The 19,050-nt window shown below is 46.9% G+C and overlaps 1 protein-coding gene across 2 annotated transcripts in view; it reads left to right on the plus strand.

Moving 5' to 3' along the window:
- Window positions 1-19,050, plus strand: part of NINL (ninein like) — a 120,007-nt gene that overhangs the window by 5,494 nt on the left and 95,463 nt on the right. The window contains exon 1 of one of the 2 annotated variants that reach the window (XM_029220128.1): window positions 8,650-9,512. The exons of the other annotated variant lie outside the window; for it this stretch is intronic. The gene's annotated coding sequence lies outside the window, so the exon portion shown is untranslated. Of the gene's footprint in view, window positions 1-8,649; window positions 9,513-19,050 lie in introns of those variants that run through there. 2 annotated transcript variants of the gene reach the window in all.

Here is a 19,050-nt window from a genome sequence, read left to right on the forward strand (position 1 = left end):
TAGTGGGGTGTGTAGGTGGTGTGGGGTATCACTAGTGGGGTGCGTGTGTGTGTCGTGCTGTATTGTTAACAGTGTGTGTGTGGTGGCCGAATAAGAACAACGTGAGAAATGGTTCCTTTACTGGGTTAAAACATGCCTGGCTGAGAGAGACAGACGCAGAGAGAGAAAGGCTGGGAATCTCCTTTAAGATGTGGACCAGGGATGCCAATTATTTCTTTGCCAGTCTTTGCCTCTGAACCACCAAAGCTCCTTCTTACAGGGACTCCTGTCCTTGGCCTCTTCTCTGAACTTCTCTGGCTGGGGAGGGGTGGGGGTCGGCAGCCACCAAGTGAGCCCAACTGTGCAGGTCAGATTCTTCTTACAATTTGGGACTGAGAGGGTCTAGTTTGGGGGTTCCACTCATGAATGCCCATGGGGGCCAGACCAGCCTGAGCAGGAGCCAGGGGGCCCAGGGCGAGGGCACAGAGGTGGTGTGGACTGTAGCAAACCCAGAGGGGGTGACCCGCACTAGGGCCCTGATCGTCAAGCCAAGCAAAACAGGTCTGAGGCGAAACCACGGGCCCCAGGATTGTGAACTCAGCACATTCCACTCTCTTGAGTGAATGCTTAAAAGAGCGAATGAAGCAAAACCAGAGAAAAAGAGAAAGTGGGTCCATGGAGAGAGAAGAGAAGGAATTACGTATGTAAGGAGAAGGAGGGTGAGGGACCTGCAGGTGAGGAGAGGTGTCTGCACTGCATTGTGTTTCCCCAAATTTCATATGTTGAAGCCCTAACCCCTAATGTGACTGTGTGGAGACAGGGTCTTTAAAGAGGTGATTCAGGGGACTTCCCTGGTGCTCCAGAGGCTAAGACTCTGTGCTCCCGATGCAGGGGCCTGTGTTCGGTCCCTGGTCAGGGAACTGGCTCCCACATGCTGCAACTAAAGATCCTGTTGCCCACAGCAACAAAGATCCCACATGCTGCAACTAAGACCCAGCACAGCCAAATAAATAAATATTAAAAATAAAACAGAGGTGATTCAGGTTAAATGAGGTCATAAGAGTGCACCCTTAATCCGATAGGACTGGTATCTTTATAAGAAGAGGCAGGGACATGCATGCCCTCAGAGGAAAGGCTACATGAGGACACAGGGAGAGGACAGCCATCCGCAAGCCAAGGAGAGAGGCCTCAGGAGAAACCAACCTTGCCAACACCTTGATCTTGTACTTCCAGCCTCCCATAATTGTGAGACAATAAATTCCTGTTATTTAAGTCACCCAGTCTGTGATAGTTTGTTAACGGCAGCCTGGACAGATTAATACAGGAGGTAATAGCTGTTAGACTTGCAAGACTTGGTTATTGTATCATTCAGCCAGCGAACATTTGAGCAGTGCACACCCATACACACAAAGCAGGTGTGTGTGTGCGTGCAGTGGGGTGCCCTGGGCACTAATTCCACAGCAGGGAAACAAAGGAGCCAGAGGCCCTGGACCACTTCTGGGTGTTCTGTCCAGTGGACCCTTGGGGCTTGGGGCTGTACTCCACTGGGGTGCAATCTAAACTCTTCAGGAGCCAGAACTAACCCAGGGTTCTGGGCCCTCAAGAGCCTTGACTGTAGGCAATCATACATGCCTTTAAAGGGAAACTTTAATCTAAATGAGAAGATTCCAGGAATAAAAGAAAAAAATCCCATAGCAAGAACATCTTAGATTCCCTCATTTCTCAATTACTTCCTTTACCTTTTTCTCTATAAATTAGAGATCTTTAAAATTCAATTGAGTAAATTTAATGATTTTATTGGCTTTAAAGTGATTCATAAATCAGGCAGCATCCAATCCAGCAGACAGAAAGGGGCTCCCAAGGGTTGTACAAGGTGGGAGATTTTTATAGACCAAAGTGAGTGGGAACAAGGAAGTTATCCTGGGCATTTGCTGATTCGCTAAGTAGGGTTCCTTCCTTCTGTGGAGCAAAGGGCAGTCTTGGAGCAGCTCAGGTAACTTGTGCCAGGCAGGGAAGTGTGATTGGTGGACCCAGGCCTTCCTTTTCTGGGAGAGCTGAGCCTTAGTTAAGTTTTGGTTTGCTGATGTGGGGCTTAGCATGAGCGACTCCATCTTGGGCCTAATCTGGTTACTTTAACACCTTCAAACTGGAGTAATTTCTAAAACATGTTCTTCTGTCAACAGCATTTTGATGCAAGGTGATAAGTGTATCTATACTTTGACTTACTGTTGTTAAATGATAAACTGAGGTATATTTAAAAATTTAAGTTTATTTGAGCAAAAATTGATTCAAATCAGGCATCACCAAACTGGAAGTGGTAGGAGCGCTCCACTGACAAGAGCTGGGGAAATACTTTTATAGAGAAGACGTGGAAGCAAAGCAAGAAAATTATTTGATTGGCTATAGTGCTAAGTGGTTGCCTTATTTGGGAAAGCCTAGTTGGCTCTTTGTGATTGGTTGTCCTTAGGTGTTTATTTCTTAACCTTGAGGCATTTCAGGCTTAGGTTTTGGTTTGTTTACATAGGCTGCTAAGGCATTAGAACCACCTCAGTTTATTTACTTTTATTTAATTTAAATTTAATTTACTTTTTAAAAATTATTTATTTATTTATTTTGGTTGCACTGGGTCTTAGTTGCAGCATGTGGGATCTTCACTGTGTCATGCGGGATCTTTAGTTGTGGCATGTGGACTTCTTAGTTGCAGCATTCAGACTTCTTAGTTGCAGCATGTGGACTTCTTAGTTGTGGCGTTTGGAATCTAGTTCCCTGAACAGGGATCAAACCCTGGCCCCCTGCACTGGGATTGCAGAGTCTTACTCACTGGACCACCAGGGAAGTCCCTTAATTTCCTTTAAGTAGGAGACATCAGTATGAACTCATATTCAGTTTAATAGGTAAATTGAGATCGATAGATGATAGATAGATAGATAGATGATAGATAGATATAGATAGATAATTTGTAATTATGTTAGTATGCACGGGTCATTATACATACGTATATTACCTGAAGCTGTGTCCTGAGAGTGCCTAGAAGCAGTGACAGCTCCAATAGCAGTGAGCATACCCTCATCCAGATTTTGGTTTCTAAATACCATTTTTCAATGCAAAGAACCAGGGCTCCTCGGGGACATGGCTGATACTAGGACTGGGGCAGTCAAAGTATAAACTGAGTCTGGAACATCTTATGGTGCCAAAACCTAAGGAAGTGCTCCAAAAGCAAAAGGATGGGGGCCTGTCAAAGGGACACAGAAGTTAATCTGAAAGAGCTCCCAATGGCCAAAGCTGGAAAACTTTGAGCAATGAAATAAATAACATAGCATTGGATTATAACCAAGAGTATAAAATAAATAACACATGAACCCATACTGATATAAATAAATGATCAAATAAATAAATAAATAACAGATCTTCCTTATAAAGAATTCTAAATAAAATACGTAAATACTTCCCTCTCCAGGAGGTAGAGTTTGATCCTCCCCTTCTTGAGTGTAGGATTGACTTAGTAACTTGCTTCCAAAGAACGGAGTATGGAAAGGAAAAATTGAAACTTTGCAGTGGAAAGATCTGGCAGACACCGATTGAACAAAATGATCAAGATTAACAATACCAATAATGTTCGGAGGATGTCAGGTACCCCTGATATGATGCTGTGAGAAGGGTACTTTACCTCTGTGTGTTCTCCCAAAAGCCTATGTTACCAGTATAATCATGAGAAAACAGCAGACACAACTAAATTGAGGGACATTCTATGAAACGCCTGACCAGAGCTTCTTACAACTGTCATGAAAAACAAGGAAAATGTGAGAAACTGAAGAAACTAAGGACACGTGATGACTAAATGCCATCTGAGATCCTGAATGGGAGCTTGGAAGAGAAAACGTACGTTAGTGGAAACGCTGCTGAAATCCCAATGAAGTCTGGAGTTTAGCTAACAGTCATGTCATTAGTAGTTAATTTCCTAATTCTCATCATTGTACCATGGTTATGTAAGATCTTAATATTAAGGGAAACTGCGTGAGAGGTATATGGGAACTCTCTGTACCGTCTCTGCAATTATGCTATAAATCTAAAATTATTCCAAAATAATAAGTTCTTATTAAAAGAAAAAGAAAGTGTAATTTACTGCAAGGGTTAGATATAATCAGATTGAGTTAATCTGGGCGTATGTGAGTTATCAAGGCTCATCAAAGGGTAATGAAGCAACAATATCCATAAATGAATATATTTTCCAAACGTGCTGAGGTCAGCACTTAGCCATGACTCCCAGGGAATGTTCTAAGAACCTGAATATGGCAAATCTTTCCTTTACAAGGATAAATCCTTTAAAAGGGTTAAAGGATAAAGTTCTCTGTTAAGTCATCTGATTGTTGTTGTTTTAAGTTGAACTGACTATGAAAAATCTATGTGAGTTAATGCTGTAAAAACAAAGGCAGTGTTTTGTGGCTGTTTGGCAAAGCATAGCCATTCGAGGGTTTGCTGGCCATTCTCAACTTCCTGCATGACACTGGAATTCATAGATAGCAATTTCATGATAGGTTATCTAAGAAAAATTAGGATATCTATATCACAGAGAAAAACTATGCTTTTCCACTCAACATTGAGACAATTGCCGGAAACATAAAATCAACCTGAGAATCCAATAAAGTAATAAACCCTACCACTTACCAGGCTTTCTAGTCATGTGTTGTGGGAGACGTAAAGACATAAAAATCATCGTTTCTGACTGTAGGAGTCTATAATCTAGCTGGGATTCGGAATTCCCTGGTGGTCCAGTGGTTAGGACTCTGTGCTTCCACTGCAAGGGGCACGGGTTTGATCCTGGTCTGGGAACTAAGATCCTGCAAGCCGCATAGTGTGGCCAAAAATAAAATAAAAACCATATATATATATATATATATATATATATGGTGGGACTCAAATAAGAAAGCCCTACCAGTGGAACTTCAGATAGTGACATAAATAGGACACCAGAACAATTGGCATAAAGCAGAACAGGACTATTACTCAATGGCTGGGGGGTTTTCTCTGAAGTGGCCAGGCTGGAGCACAACCTTGACCAATGAATAGACTCAAGTAGATAGAAGGGAGACTTGCTTGTCACAAACATGAAGGCAGTAGTGCCAAGGGCACTCTTAGTAGGCAGTCAGTACATGGCTTTGCTGGAGCCAGGGGTTCATGAGGCAAGAGATAGAAGTTGGAAAGGTGGGCTGGGATGTCTGTATTATCCTGGACAAGGGACATGAACCTGGATTCCCTATCTAGTAAATGTGGAGTCACCAAAGGCCTTGAGGAAAGGAATACATGGTTATGGGATGTTTGGGGGAAGACGAAAGTCATTTTGTCATAGCACATCAAGAGATGGGAGGAGAAACATTTGGGAGGTGGGGGCTTTGGGTGTAACCTGGTAAGGCACATCTTATGGGTTTTTTTTAATATTTAAAAAACATACATTTATTTATTTTTGGCTGCATCAGGTGTTAGTTGCAGCACGCGGGCTCTTTGCAGCGCGTGGGCTTATTTGCCCTGCGGCATGTGGGATCCCAGTTCTCCAACCGGGGATCAAACCCACGGCCCCTGCGTTGGAAGGTGGATTCTTAACTACTGGACCACCAGGGAAGTCCCCAGGCATATCTTATGTTGTGAGTGGTCTTCAGAACTCTAGAGCCTGGCTTCTCTCTTTCACATCTCCAGTGGGGGGTGACACCCACACCCCACGTCTTGAATGTTCTTGCCCTTGCATCGTTAGTCTCTCCAGACATCAAGTATGCTCTAGAGACAGACTAAAAGTATTTCTCATAGGACAAGATTTACAAACTACCCAACAGAATTTTCCCAACTTCATTTACTGACCTACTGCCATCAGTTTTCCTTCTAAATGCAGGCCATGAGCAAGATAATATGCTTCTAAATGAAGGCACTGGATTCTACCCCTGAGCCTCCTCTCTGGTTAAATTTAAACAATACTCAGTTTATAAAACAATTACAGTGAATGTTCCACTAGCAAGTCATGGTGAGAACAGAGCACCTAATTTCTCCCTAAAGTGTTGGGCAACACTGCAACTTCATCTTCCACCTAAGTAAGATACCTTGGAGACATTTCTGATTTTTTTTAATGTATTTATTTGGCTGCATTGGGTCTTCGTTGCTGCACGTGGGCTTTTTCTAGTTGCGGCAAGCAGGGGCTAATCTTTATTGCAGTGCACAGACCTCTCATTGAGGTAGGTTCTCGCTGCATAGCACTGGTTCTAGGTGCGCGGGCTTCAGTAGTTGTGGCATGCAGGCTCAGTAGTTGTGGCTCGCAGGCTCTAGAGCGCAGGCTCAATAGTTGTGGCACACAGGCTTAGTTGCTCTGCGGCATGTGGGATCTTCCCGGACCAGGGCTCGAACCCATGTTCCCTGCATTGGCAGGCTGATTCTTAACCACTGCGCCACCAGGGAAGTCCATTTCTGATTTTTTGAATAAGGTCTTCAGTTAATAGTAATGTACTGGTGTTAAATTCCTGGTTCTGATAACTATACCGTGATTATGTAAGATGTTAACAGTAGGGGAACCTGGGTGAGAAGTATATGGAAACTCTGTATACTACTTCTGCAAGTTTTCTATAAATTTAATGCTAATTCAAAATTAAAAAAAAAGTTTTAAAGTAGGAGAGCCACATGGATGTGATGATGTATTGAATGTAGGGTAGAAGAGAGGTAGTCAAGAGTGACTCAAAGTTTCTTTCCTGAGCAAATGAAATCAGTATCTCTGGTGGGTAGGACCTACCCACTGGCATTTATATTTTTGATTAGCTCCTTTAAACTTAGTACACGCTTGTGCAGTGGTTTGTTCGTTTGTTTTTGGCCACAATGCTCGGCTTGTGGGATCTTAGTTCCCTGACCAGGGATCGAACCCGTGCCCCCTGCAGTGGAAGCACGGAGTCTTAACCACTGGAACACCAGGGAAGTCCCCGTGCAGTAGTTATTTTTTATCAATAGATTTCCATTTTACAGATGAGGAAACTGAAGATACTAGAGGTTAAATGACTGGGTGGTCCACAGTCAAACAGCCAGTAAAATGGCACTATGATTTGCATCATCTGATCCCAAATTCATTCTCCAACTGGTGAGTGAAAATCCAAGCAGAGAGTAAGGAACATTAGAGAAAAGACATTCTTCACTCTGGCAGCATGCACCCCTGGGAATTTAATACCATCAACTGGAATCAATCAGGGTCTTGGCAGCTTGACCACATCTGCATGGTGTGGCCTGCCGCTGTGCCCCTCCCTGGCTGAGGAAGTTCGCAGGCACAGCAGAAGGGCTCCAGCCTCACTCAGAGCAGCAGAGCATGGTGTGAGCACATCTTCACTAACCCCCTGTGGTTGCCGTTCACTCTGTGTGAAGTTTGCTACTTCCTCTCGGTCCCTTGCCCACAGTTTCCTACCCTTTTCCCCCAGAGTCTAGCTTTCTTCCTACCTCCTTCCCAAACCATTTTGCCCTATATCTTCACGTCTTTTAAAGTGGAGTCCCTACAAAATATATACACCTTCCCCATGCTAGATTACAGCTTATTTCATCATACTGATGTATTATTATGCTACTAAGTCTTCCCCTTCCACATCAGCAGGGGGAGGAAAGAGCAAAGAGTCGGAGGAGCATCACTAACAAAGTCTAAGAGTGCCGGTGTCAGCATAGCCCACTCTATCACTTAGCAAAGCAAACAACGCTTGCTGGATTCTAGGCACCGGTGGCAGGCAGAGAAAAAAGATGACTGTTGCCCGCAGGAGCTCAGAAACTGCCAAAAGAGCAAACTGATGTAGAGATTATCAAAGTGAAGAGTGATACAAGTCTGGAAGTGAGCATGGGTGTCCTGGGAGGACAGAGGAAAGGGGCAAACACAGGTGGGGGAATTTCTGGGTTGAATGCTGAAAACTGGCCAAGAGGTTACCAGGGCATCTGCAACGCCCAGGGTCTGCCTCATTCACAGAGAACCAGGAAGGCCCCGCTGCCTGAAGGCTGTGTGAGCTGGGCGGTAATGCTGGAAAGGTGACAGGGCCAGGTCTAGAAGAATAATTTCAGCAGGAGAACTTGCAGGGCTTTAGGCAGGAGAGGGACAACACAGGTGTAAGTTTTAGAAAGTACATCTGGCCACTGCACGGAGGTGGCACGCACAAAGTGCAGACAGTGGTCTTAAAAAGCTTTAGCAATCTTCCTGCGGTGGTCCTGGGAGGGGACCCAAGGGCCTGACACAGGGGGTGGTGTGGCTGGGAGTTGAGAGAGAGGACACAGAAATCTATAGGACCCGGCAGCTGAGTAAATGTGAGGAGGTGATGGAATGGCTGTGACCTTCATCAACATGGGGAACCCATAAGAAGAAGCATGTTTAAGGCAAAGATAAATATTTCAGTTTGAGACCTGTTGACTGGTTGCGTTTAAACTGTGTGTGGGGCACGGAAGTAGAATATCCAGTTGGCAGTTGGATGTTTGGGGCTTTAAGAGAGAAAACCAGAGTAACAGACTATAAAGACCCAGGAAGGTGTAATCGGCTGGTCCCCCAGAGTTGTCTCCTTCCCTCACTTCTTCTGGCCTTTTGACCTTCCCGCTGACCTTTGCTGGCCAACCTCCTGCACTCCTTAAGCTCCTCTCCTACTTTGCTTCTTAGCATTTACAACTATCTAACGTTTTTGTATATTTCCCTTAAGTTTTTCAATCGTCTTCTAGCGTGTAAACTCCACGAAGAGCAGGGATTGTTTTTGCCAACGTCCTCCCCCCATCGTCACTGCTGTATTCTCAGCCCCTAGGACAATGCCTGGCACTAGTAGGTTCTCAATGAACATTTATTGATTGAAAACATGATGGAAAACAATAACCGAAAGTTTTATGTCTTCTGGTTTCCTCAACTGCGATTTGGGGTGTTGCCTGGCTGGCCTCCTCGGCTTGTTTCCAAAAAAGGATGCTAGACCGAGACCTGTGAACAATGGTGCATCGCTCGCAGAGATCACTAACGCCCCTGGGTTCATTCCCTGAGGCTCTAAACTTTTCCGAGATGCCCCCGGGGCGGCGGGGCAGCCCCAGCCAGCGTTCGCATCCCTACCCATCATACTTCCGAAGAGGCCCCACCACTCCGGACCCGCCCACCAGGCCCCACCCACTCAGCACAGACCACGCCCCTCCGACGCCCTTAAGATGGCCCCTCCTCTGTTGGCCCCAGCCCCTCCTGCCTAGCCCCCGGTTTTGTCCCTGCAACGGAGGGTACCCACGTCGTCTTTGCCCCGCCCACTCTACCGCCTCTCCTCTTCGGCCCCGCCCCTGAGTTCGGCCCCGCGCCTGGTTCAGGCCCCGCCTCCTCTGGCCCCGCCCCTCGGCCCCGCCCCGGGCTCGGCGCTCCGCGTCCCGCGCCTGCAGCAGCCTCGGCGCCTGAAGGCCGGGAGGAGCGCGGCACGGGGCCCTCCAGACACAAAGAGCGGCTGCAGGACGCTGGTGGAAGAAGAGCGCCCGCCCGCTCCCTTGGCCTGTACGCGCGCAGGCGGAACCGGAGACGCCCCCACGCCCAGGTGAGCCGGCCGCGGGGCGTGATCGTGCATCAGGGGGCGCACAAGGGTGGGTTGGTAGGGACCAAGTGCCAGGGGCCCGTGCCTCGCTCCGCCTCCGGGCCTGGGGGCCCCTCGGGAAGTCCGGCGGGACCCCGCTTCTCCTGAGACCCTGGAGCGTGGGGCGGGTCCGGTAGAGCCAGGCCCTCCGGCGGGCCGCGTCTAGTTTGGCGCCCCGGGACCTTGGCTCAGGTGGCCGGCGGGCGATCGGCTGGGGTCGCGGGGCTGCCGGGCCCGTCCTCTGGGCGGCTGCTGGCGTCCAGTTGCTGCACGGGATGAGCTCTGAATAACATCCCCCCACTATGCCGAAGCTGTAGGACCTACCTGCTTGTTTTGGTGTATCAGGAGTTTGCACATGGAAAAATTGTTAGAAATAGGGACTCACGCTCTGGGGCGGAAAAGTCTGCTGCGAGTTTTGTCTGTCGTGAGTTGTTTAAAGAAGCGCAGCTTTCCTCCCGCCAGTGCGCTTAGTCGCAGAACCCATAAATCGTGCTGATTACTGGGAGCTCCGCGTAGGGAGCTCCGTGTATTTGCACAGGATGGAAGTGAAGAAGGTCGCTGGGTTCCCTTCTGCAACTGGAGACTTAGGCCACGCTGTGGAACAGGGAGGGGTCGGGGCAAGAACTGTGGAGCTGGAGCGCCGGGAGGGTCGAGTGACGCTCGCGCTCCCACCGCCAACACCGTCGATAGGACGGAGCGACTCTTGAGTGACGGTGAGCTGCTCCTTAGAGGCAGCTGCTGTGATTTCCAGGTTTTCCACATCGGACTTAGGATACTTTTAAAAGCAGAAAATTAAAAAAAAAAAAAAAAGATAGTAAAAACTGGTCGGTTAAACAGAAGGCTAAGTCAGCAGCCTCTCAGTTTTATGAACCGATTGCAGGAGTAAGTGTGTATTAAAAAAAAGCTAAGGCAGTTAGGGAAGCGGCTACCACCGCGCTGTCCCTTTTCTGTTTGATTTACACATCATCCATAGTGGTTTAAGCTATTACAGATTGAACTGGTCTATATGGCAAATAACAAATATACAGCTCAGGTTCAATAAAAAATAGAGGATAATCGTTTTTGCAGAATGGTAAAATAACAAGCCATCTCCAAAGAACCTGAACTTCAGATAACGTTACATCATCAAATTAGAAAGAGAACATTTTATGGAAAAGTTAGGGTTTTAACATTTTTTCAATTGAGGAGTTTATGTTTTTATTTTTTATTTTGGCCGTGCCGCGGGGCTTGTCGGGATCTTAGTTCCCTGACCAGGGATCGAACATGTGCCCCCTGCAATGGAAGCGCAGAGTCCTAACCACTGGACCGCCAGGGAGTTCCCTTCAACTGAGGAGTTTATATAAACTTTGATGGAAAGCTGTTTTTCTCTAGCTCATGTTTACCCCAGACATTGCGGTTTGCAGGGCTGCTCGGAGGTGGGCGAGCTGTGCCGTTGCTGATACCATGCTGTGAATCCCTTAACATTAGTGGGTCTTGGGTTCTGTGTCCTTAGCCCTTGTGAACATCTGGTGGTGGGAAATAGAGTAACAAAAGAGTTGCAAAGTTCTAACTGTAAGTATTCAGGGCGTTCAGATCCTGCCCCTTTATTATGAGTAGCTTTAGGTGCTGGTTACTGGATAGTTCGTTTCGTGTTTTTTTGGAAGATGACACACATGGCGTTTGGGACTTGGGGCATGTGAGAGAGCCCTCTGACCACATTCTTTTCACCTTGGACACTTAGCTTTGGATCTTGCCACAAACAGGCGGTTGCTAAACATCTCTCTCCTTCCCTGACTCAAGACAGATCTAGAAGAAACAGTGTCTGGCGTGGCCTTGAAGTGGACGTTTCAGAGGGGGAGTCAGGGCTGTGGTGTGGCTCCTGACTGGAAGGAGTAGTGCCTTCCGGCCTGGAAGGGTGTTTCCAGTGCTGTGGCCACTTTGCTCTCCGATTCCGTGGTCATTCCCTAAAAAGTTGAGTAGCAGTGGCTGTAACTGGACTTTAGATTTGGGCTTAGCTTAGTCCTTGGCTTCAAGTACGAATTAGGAATTCAGGCTCAAGGCCAGCAGTTTGGTTAATCACAAGCAGGAGGCCAAAACTTTGGGTCAGACCCTACCTGGAGCTATTTGGAGGGAGGTGACAGCAGAAGGCTTTCCTTCCCCCATCCTTGAGGTAACCTTGAGCCCCTGGTGAAACCTCTCTACCAAAGGATCCTGACTGTCGCCATCTTTTGGTTTGTGAACCGTGGGACAAAGGAGTCCTTTGGAGCATTCTGTGTTTTTAACCTCTTGATGGAAGTTGGAGTTTGCATCTGCTGCTGGTGGGTGCACTTTTCTGTCTCTCTCGACCCTGGATTGTCCTTCCTTAGACTTCAAGGGATGATGCCTTCTCATTTCTCAAGACTGGTGCATAGTCTGAAATGAACCAAAGCCCTGAAGGTGCTGGCACATACCAGCTTTTGTGTGTTGACAGTTATTTTGTATTTCATGAGAGGAAACGGGCAAATCCTTGTGATGTGACACATGCTCTTATAACCCAGTTACCTTGTTTGGGGATCTGCTTTGCTTAATAAGTTAAGATTTTGGTATGTTGGAGTTTCTCAAAATGGTCATCATTTACTGTGATTGTTAAAGATCTGAAGGGAAATCAGTCTTCACAATCTCTAGGTTTTTAAGTTTCCAGTGAAGAATTTTACATTTGTAGGTATACATCAGTTATGTTTTTAGCTGCCTGTGATAGACAGCCTGACTCAGTCTTGGCTTAAACAAATAGAGGTTCCAAGAGGAAAGTACAGGCTTCAGGATGGGTTGTTCCAGTGGCTGAAGCAGCCTCTGGGGCCAGGTTGCCCCTGTTCCTCACAGTGTCACGTTGGTGGTGGCTGTCTCACATCAGGAGGGAGAGGGAGTTTGGCTTCCATGGCTGGCTTTAAGAATGAGGAGTGGGGACTTCCCTGGTGGTCCAATGGGTAAGACTCTGCGCTTCCAATGCAGGGGGCCCGGGTTCGATCCCTGGTCGGGGAACTAGATCCTGCATGTATGCTGCAACTAAGAGTCCACATGCTGCAATGAAGATCCCGTATGCCACAACTAAAACCCGGCACAACCTAAATAAATAAATAAATAAAAGAATGAGGAGTAAAACGCCTGTTGGCCTCCGGGCCATTTGAACCGGTCACTGGCTGGGAGAGGACCCCCTCCCCCATCTGCGTCAGGTCCCCCCACTTCCCTGCCGCTACTCCTTGGAAGCGGGGTGTGTGGGGACTGCGGGGGGCAGGCTTTGGGTGCCTGGTCACCGGAGGGCTTGTGTGGCTCGCCTCACAGGTGGCATGTACCCAGTACCTGAGCTTGTGCACTGGCCAAGCTACTGTCGGAAATGGAGCCCCGGTCTCTTGATCTGTGTTTAAATTTTGGCTGAGCACACTGTGTGCCAGGCTCTGTTCTCAGTGCTTTGGGTAAATTCCTTTGGGAGGTGCTCACAGCAAGCAGTTGGCTGAGCTGGGGCGTGCTGTCATCCCCATCTCGAAGACTGTACCTCACTGCCTCAGTGACAGCATCATTTCTTTACATTAGAAAGAAAATGAGGAGTTTTCAGTGTTGATACAAACCTGTGACTCGCATGATCTATCTAGACACGTGAAGTGCGGGGCAAGAGAGGAACCGTCCACCCAAATTCCGCCTGTGGGCAAGAGTGTGGATGGCTCAATAAGTTGGGCTTTGCCTCCTGTGGGCCTCGTGGCTGTGTGTGCCCTCGGAAGTAACAACGACAACTAACAATAACAACAAAAGAGTCTGATGCTGGGGTCGGGCTGAGCCTCTGCCAGCCCCCCCGCGGAGGGCAGTGGACTGGTCCTGCCAGGGCGGATCCGTCGGAGCGCGGTTCACACGGGGCCGTGGGGCGGCTCTCAGGGTCACAAGACGGCATGAACATAAGAGCCAACATCAAGTAATGTAATGAAACATTCACTGACTTGGAGTTTAGTTTCAGGGCACAGGAATTTTGTAAATGGTTGTAAATTCTTTCAAAACCAACAAGGCAGTCTGCTCAGTGGAGAGTTTGACAAGCAGGCTGTCACACCCCAGGGAGAGCTCACCGGATCTAGAGTATGTCCACCTGCCCTGCACTCGGGTGGTTCGAGGAGGGAGGTGCTGGCACTGTCCGTCCACATGGCCTCCTGGCTTCCGGCTGCCTTCATGGAAGTGGACAAAACCAGGCGAAAGTGGGCAGAATCATCAGTTGTGCAGCTGGGGAGGGACGACCGAGCTTTGGACAGACGAGACTCTTCCCCTCACACTGGGGAATGTGTGACCCCGTGATAACAGGGAGGGCGGTGCCTTCTGTCCCAGAGGGGTGTTTCCTCTGTGCTGACTGCAGCCCCACCGGTTAGCTCCCTGCGCCCAGGTGACCGGTTCTGTGGTCTGGCTCCAGTGAAGTCACCGCTCTCCGAGGATCTAGACGAAGAAGGGGACAGGGCGAATTTGCCCCCTGACTGGGCCAGAAACATGAATGCCCAATTTCTAAACCTCATAATCTACATTAATGGCCTGTTCTCGCTGCTGGTAGCACTCCTCAGAAAACCTCTTCAAATAGGATGTTTGCAGGGTCCTGTGTAATTCAGACTCAGCCGGCCCTGCTCTGTAGCAAAGGAGTTAAAAAAATAGCTGATAGTTCATGCAGCAATGTGGCTTTAAAATTAAGCAGCTCTTGATACTTTTTTAATTCTTTTTGAATTTTCATTATTCCAAATTGTACAAATAAGATAAGACTTTGACGGCCCTGCTGTGGATGCCCCTTAACTAAGCAATCAACGTTAAGGTCCCAGTTAACCTCCTGATAAGAGGTACAGAGAGGGCTTCCCTGGTGGCGCAGTGGTTGAGAGTCCGCCTGCCGATGCAGGGGACACGGGTTCGTGCCCCGGTCCGGGAAGATCCCACATGCCGCGGAGCGGCTGGGCCCGTGAGCCATGGCCGCTGAGCCTGCGTGTCCGGAGCCTGTGCTCCGCAATGGGAGGGGCCACACAGTGAGAGGCCCACGTACAGCAAAAAAAAAAAAAAAAAAAAGAGGTACAGAGAAGGACACCACCTTGCCTGGGGTATTCCCGCCGTAACCTGAATTTCATTGTGCAGAGACCTGAGACAAACTACATTTGAGCCACATTCTATAAAGTAAGTGGCCTCTGTACTCTTCAAAACTTTCATGGTTTCAGGGTCAAGAAACACAAAGAAAGACTGAAGAACTCTTCCAATTGAAAAAGTGCTAAAGGGATCTGACAACCGTATACAGTGCTTTTTTTTCTTTTTTTTTTTTTGGCTGCACCGTGCGGCATGTGGGATCTTTGTTCCCCCATCAGGGATTGAACCCACACCCCCTGAATTGGAAGCACGGAGTCTTAACCACTGGACTGCCAAGGAAGTCCTGTATACAGTGCTTCACCATAGACTGGATTGGGGGGGTGGAGTGACTATAAAGGACATTATTGGGACAGTGGACAAAATGTGAGTGTAAAGGTAGATTGGCCAATAGTATGTTAGCAATGTCACATTTCCCGAGTTTGATCATCATGCTCTGACCATGTCCTTGAGTTTGTAAATACATATGGAAGTCTTTAGGGATAAGAGGGCACAAAGTCTGAAATTCAATGGGGGAAGAGGAGAGAGGGTGGGAAAGAAAATGATCACACGGACATGATAAATGGGGCAAAGTGAAAACAATTAATTGGTGAAGCTAGCTGGGTAAAGAGTATTGGAGAATTCTTTGTACTGTTCTTGCAACTTCTCTATACATTTGAAATGATATCAGAATAAAAAGTTACAAAGACAAGTGTCCACCCTGGATTCACTGCAGTCTAAATACTTTCCACCAATAAAAGTTTGTGGTATTTCATCTTTTCTTTTGTTTTTTTTTTTAAAGTCTTTATTGAATCTGTTACAATATTGCCTCTGTTTTATGTTTTGGTCTCCTGGTCAGGATGCATGTGAGATCTTAGCTCCCCGACCAGGGATTGAACCCACACCCCCTACATTGGAAGGCGAAATTTTAACCACTGCACCACCAGCGAAGTCCCATATTTCATCTTTTCTAAGATGAATTTTTTTCATCTTATAACATCTTTGAATTTGGGGTGCATCTTATAATCAATGCTTTCTTAGAATTCATTGTGTCAGGTTTTGACATCAGTTTTTCTTTCTTAGTGATTTGTCTTAGAATCAGTGGCATCGTGGATTTGATGAAATATGGTATTCTCTCTGGTTTTGTCTGAGAAGTGGGAAAAAGAAGACAGTGCTTCGAGTAGCTTCATGTGTAAAGTTTTTTCAGTCTCTCAGCTCGCGTCTTTGTTCCAGGCCAGATATCTGGCTACATTTGCTCATTTCCACCTCTGTGCCTGCTAGATATTTCAAACTCAACACATTCCAGGCTGGATTTCTGTCTTCACCTCCACCACCCCAAACTGCTCTTCCTCTGGGTTCCCTATCTCAGGGAGTGTAAGCCTGATTTTTAACCAGAGTCGGCTCCAGAACGGCCCCATGGGAGGAGCACAGGGACCTGTCAGTGCTTATGGAGATGGGGTGTGTGTGTCCCAGTCTCACCTGGAACAGAGGCTGCTTTTTTTTTTTTTTTTTCTTTTTTGGCTGTGTGTGGGCTTTCTCTAGTTGCGTTGAGTGGGGGCTACTCTTCGTTGCGGTGCCCAGGCTTCTCATTGCTGTGGCTTCTCTCGTTGCAGAGCACGGGCTCTAGGCGCGCGGGCTTCAGTAGTTGTGGCACGTGGGCTCTAGAGCACAGGCCCAGTAGTTGTGGTGCACGGGCTTAGTTGCTCCATGGCATGTGGGATCTTTTTGGACCAGGGATTGAACCCGTGTCCCCTGAATTGACAGGTGGATTCTTCACCACTGCGCCACCAGGGAAGTCCTAGACTGCCTATTTCTTGAAGTGTCTTTGGGCTCCAAACGTCTGTGCCTCATTTTCCCCATTTGTCAAATGAGGATATTTTTCCCAAGTCTGTCAAGATCATGTACAAGGCAAGTTAAGTTACCGTAAAACCCTGAAATTCTGTGACTTAAAATATGAGAGCATTTTAGGAAGACTTTAAATTAGAATCAGTCAAGTGGCCAGTTCCCCCTAGGTAGACCCTGCTCCGAGCTCCTGCAAGTGTATGGCCGACCCTGCTGCTCACTGACTCCTAGCAATTCCTCCCAGGTTTCTTTCCGGTACCGTGTTCAGTTCATGGGTGAGTCGGGTGGGGCTGGTTGTACACCGGATGCTGACAGGCTCCATCAGGAGCAGGTGCGTTTTATAAACTGGCCCTGCCTGGTGCTTCTGGGCTCATCTCCACGCCAGGGCCACTGTGAGTGTGGTTGGAACTACTGTAGCACCACATTGTCTCACTAGTTCTTGAACCCCTGTGTGTCAGATGTGGGAATGGCTCTATCTGAGTCTTTGTAGCACCATTTGACTTGGGAAACTTTGAATCAGCCCAGGATAGTAACATTTTCCTTTATTTTGTTTGGCATAGCAACTGCAGTAGCAAAATACTGTGATTTCCCCGTGGCCTAGTTTCTCCACTACCACGTTTCATTTGCATTTTGGGTGATTACTTCTTGGTGATTCTCAATCTGCTTTGGGGACCACTGAGTTGTTGGTGTTGACAGTGACCTTCACAGCAGGCTCATTCTTTAGAAGGAGAAACCCAGGGTATTCAGGCCACTGCTGGATTCTGTGGACTTTTAAATATGTGTAGAGAACAAACAAGATCAACAGTTTTGTGTGATGTGCCTTTAGGCTCCTAACTTCATGGCTGGAATTTAAGATAAGAAAGGTAGGATAACGGTGAGCAGGGGGTAATTTGTGTGCAGGGTTTTCTGAATTGATTTTGCAGGACGTGTTACTTTATTCTCTTGTTTTCTTTATTATCAACACAACACAAGAAAGGTTCTGGCACAGAGAAAGTTTCCTAACAGATGAATAGAAATGGACTTGGGGCACAGAATGTTTGGTTGAAGTTCTGCTTTTTAATTTGGGAGACTATCCAAGTTAATGTTCTCTCCTTATAGTTAGATTTCCTAATACAAAATTCTTGCATAACATTAGGACTTTTAGTTTGGTTTAGAGCTAGAAGAGACATTTTCCTATCCTGGGTTTCAGATTCCTGCACTTATTCATGGAAAAACTTTTTTTTTTTTTTTTAACTATTCAAAACTGCTTTGTGGGTTTACATGTTATTAGTAGGCATGAGGTAGTATGTTAAGGTTGGTAGCTCTAACTGTGTGGTTAGACCTCAGTGTGTGTTCACTTACTAGCTCTGTGACTTTGGGCAAATTACCTAACCTCTCTGCATCTCATTTTCCTTGCTTTTAATAGAAGGTTGATAATAGTGCCTCCCTCACAAAGCTAAATTCCTCAGTGTTTAGGAATGTGCCCATTACAGGATGAGTGCTTAAGAAATACTAGTTTTATATTGTCACAAGATTATTTAGCAAAAGCTAGCATCCTATGGAGGTGTCAAAGGTCGAGACATATATCCAGTGGTTCTGACTGTCCACAGAAAGTAGACTCCAGGGCTTGCACAGCTGGGAGTGGGGCATTGAGAAAAACTCCTAGAGCCCTTTTAATTTTTCTCTCTCAACCTTTAAGGTCACTTGACTGAAATAAAAATAAATTGCAACAATTATCCCACAAAAAGAAACTACTCAGAATGGCGAACAAAATATACAAACATTTCAAAAATTGATAAACACGGGTAACTTAAAGGAAAAGAATATATTCACCAAGACGTTATCATTACCCGGCAGGTTCTGTCCTCATTTCCTCCAGTGTGGATGAATGTATTGTTTGGAGTTGAAATGTGTGCTAGACTTCTGTTTTTTTCTGCTAATTTCTGTAGTGTTTTATTTTTAATCTATGTTGGCTGCCCCAGTCTTGGTTGTGCAGCACACAGGATCTTCGTTGCGGCCTGTGGGATCTTTAGTTTCAGCGTGTGGACTCAGTTGCGGTATGCATGCAGGATCTAGTTCCCTGACCAGGGATCTAACCCAGGCCATCTGCGTTGGGAGCGTGGAGTGTTACCCACTGGGCCTCCAGGGAAGTCCCTGTAGTTTTGTAAAAGATGAGCTTTGTGTGTTCATGCAGTTTGCAAGTCTGTCCATTTTCACTGCTGTTGAAAACATTCACCTGGTGTGCTGAGCTATTCCCTCTGGTTAGGCTTCTTGTTTTCTCTGAGCAGTTAGGGACTTTCAGATAGCATTCAATGAAAAATTTCAGGCTTCGTATTTTCTCTCTCTTTGGACATGAAAGCACACCCCTCGCTTCTTTCCTCCAGCCCCGCCACTGCTCCTTTATGTGGCTGGTGGGATGAGTGTGCAGTGGGGTCTCCGACCAGAACATCCTCAACAGCTCCTCCCTGCGAGGGGTGTGGGAGAGTCAGCCCTTGACCCCAGAGGGCCGGGCAGGTGGAGTCAGCTCACGTGCACCCTGTGGTGGAAACCTCTTGCTTGTGTTGTTTTAATTTGGTTTCTTTAGTGATTAGCAAGATTG

This window comes from Monodon monoceros, unplaced genomic scaffold (genome assembly GCF_005190385.1).
Source record: "Monodon monoceros isolate NGI ecotype Baffin Bay Population unplaced genomic scaffold, NGI_Narwhal_1 Super_Scaffold_13, whole genome shotgun sequence".
Taxonomy (NCBI): domain Eukaryota; kingdom Metazoa; phylum Chordata; class Mammalia; order Artiodactyla; family Monodontidae; genus Monodon; species Monodon monoceros.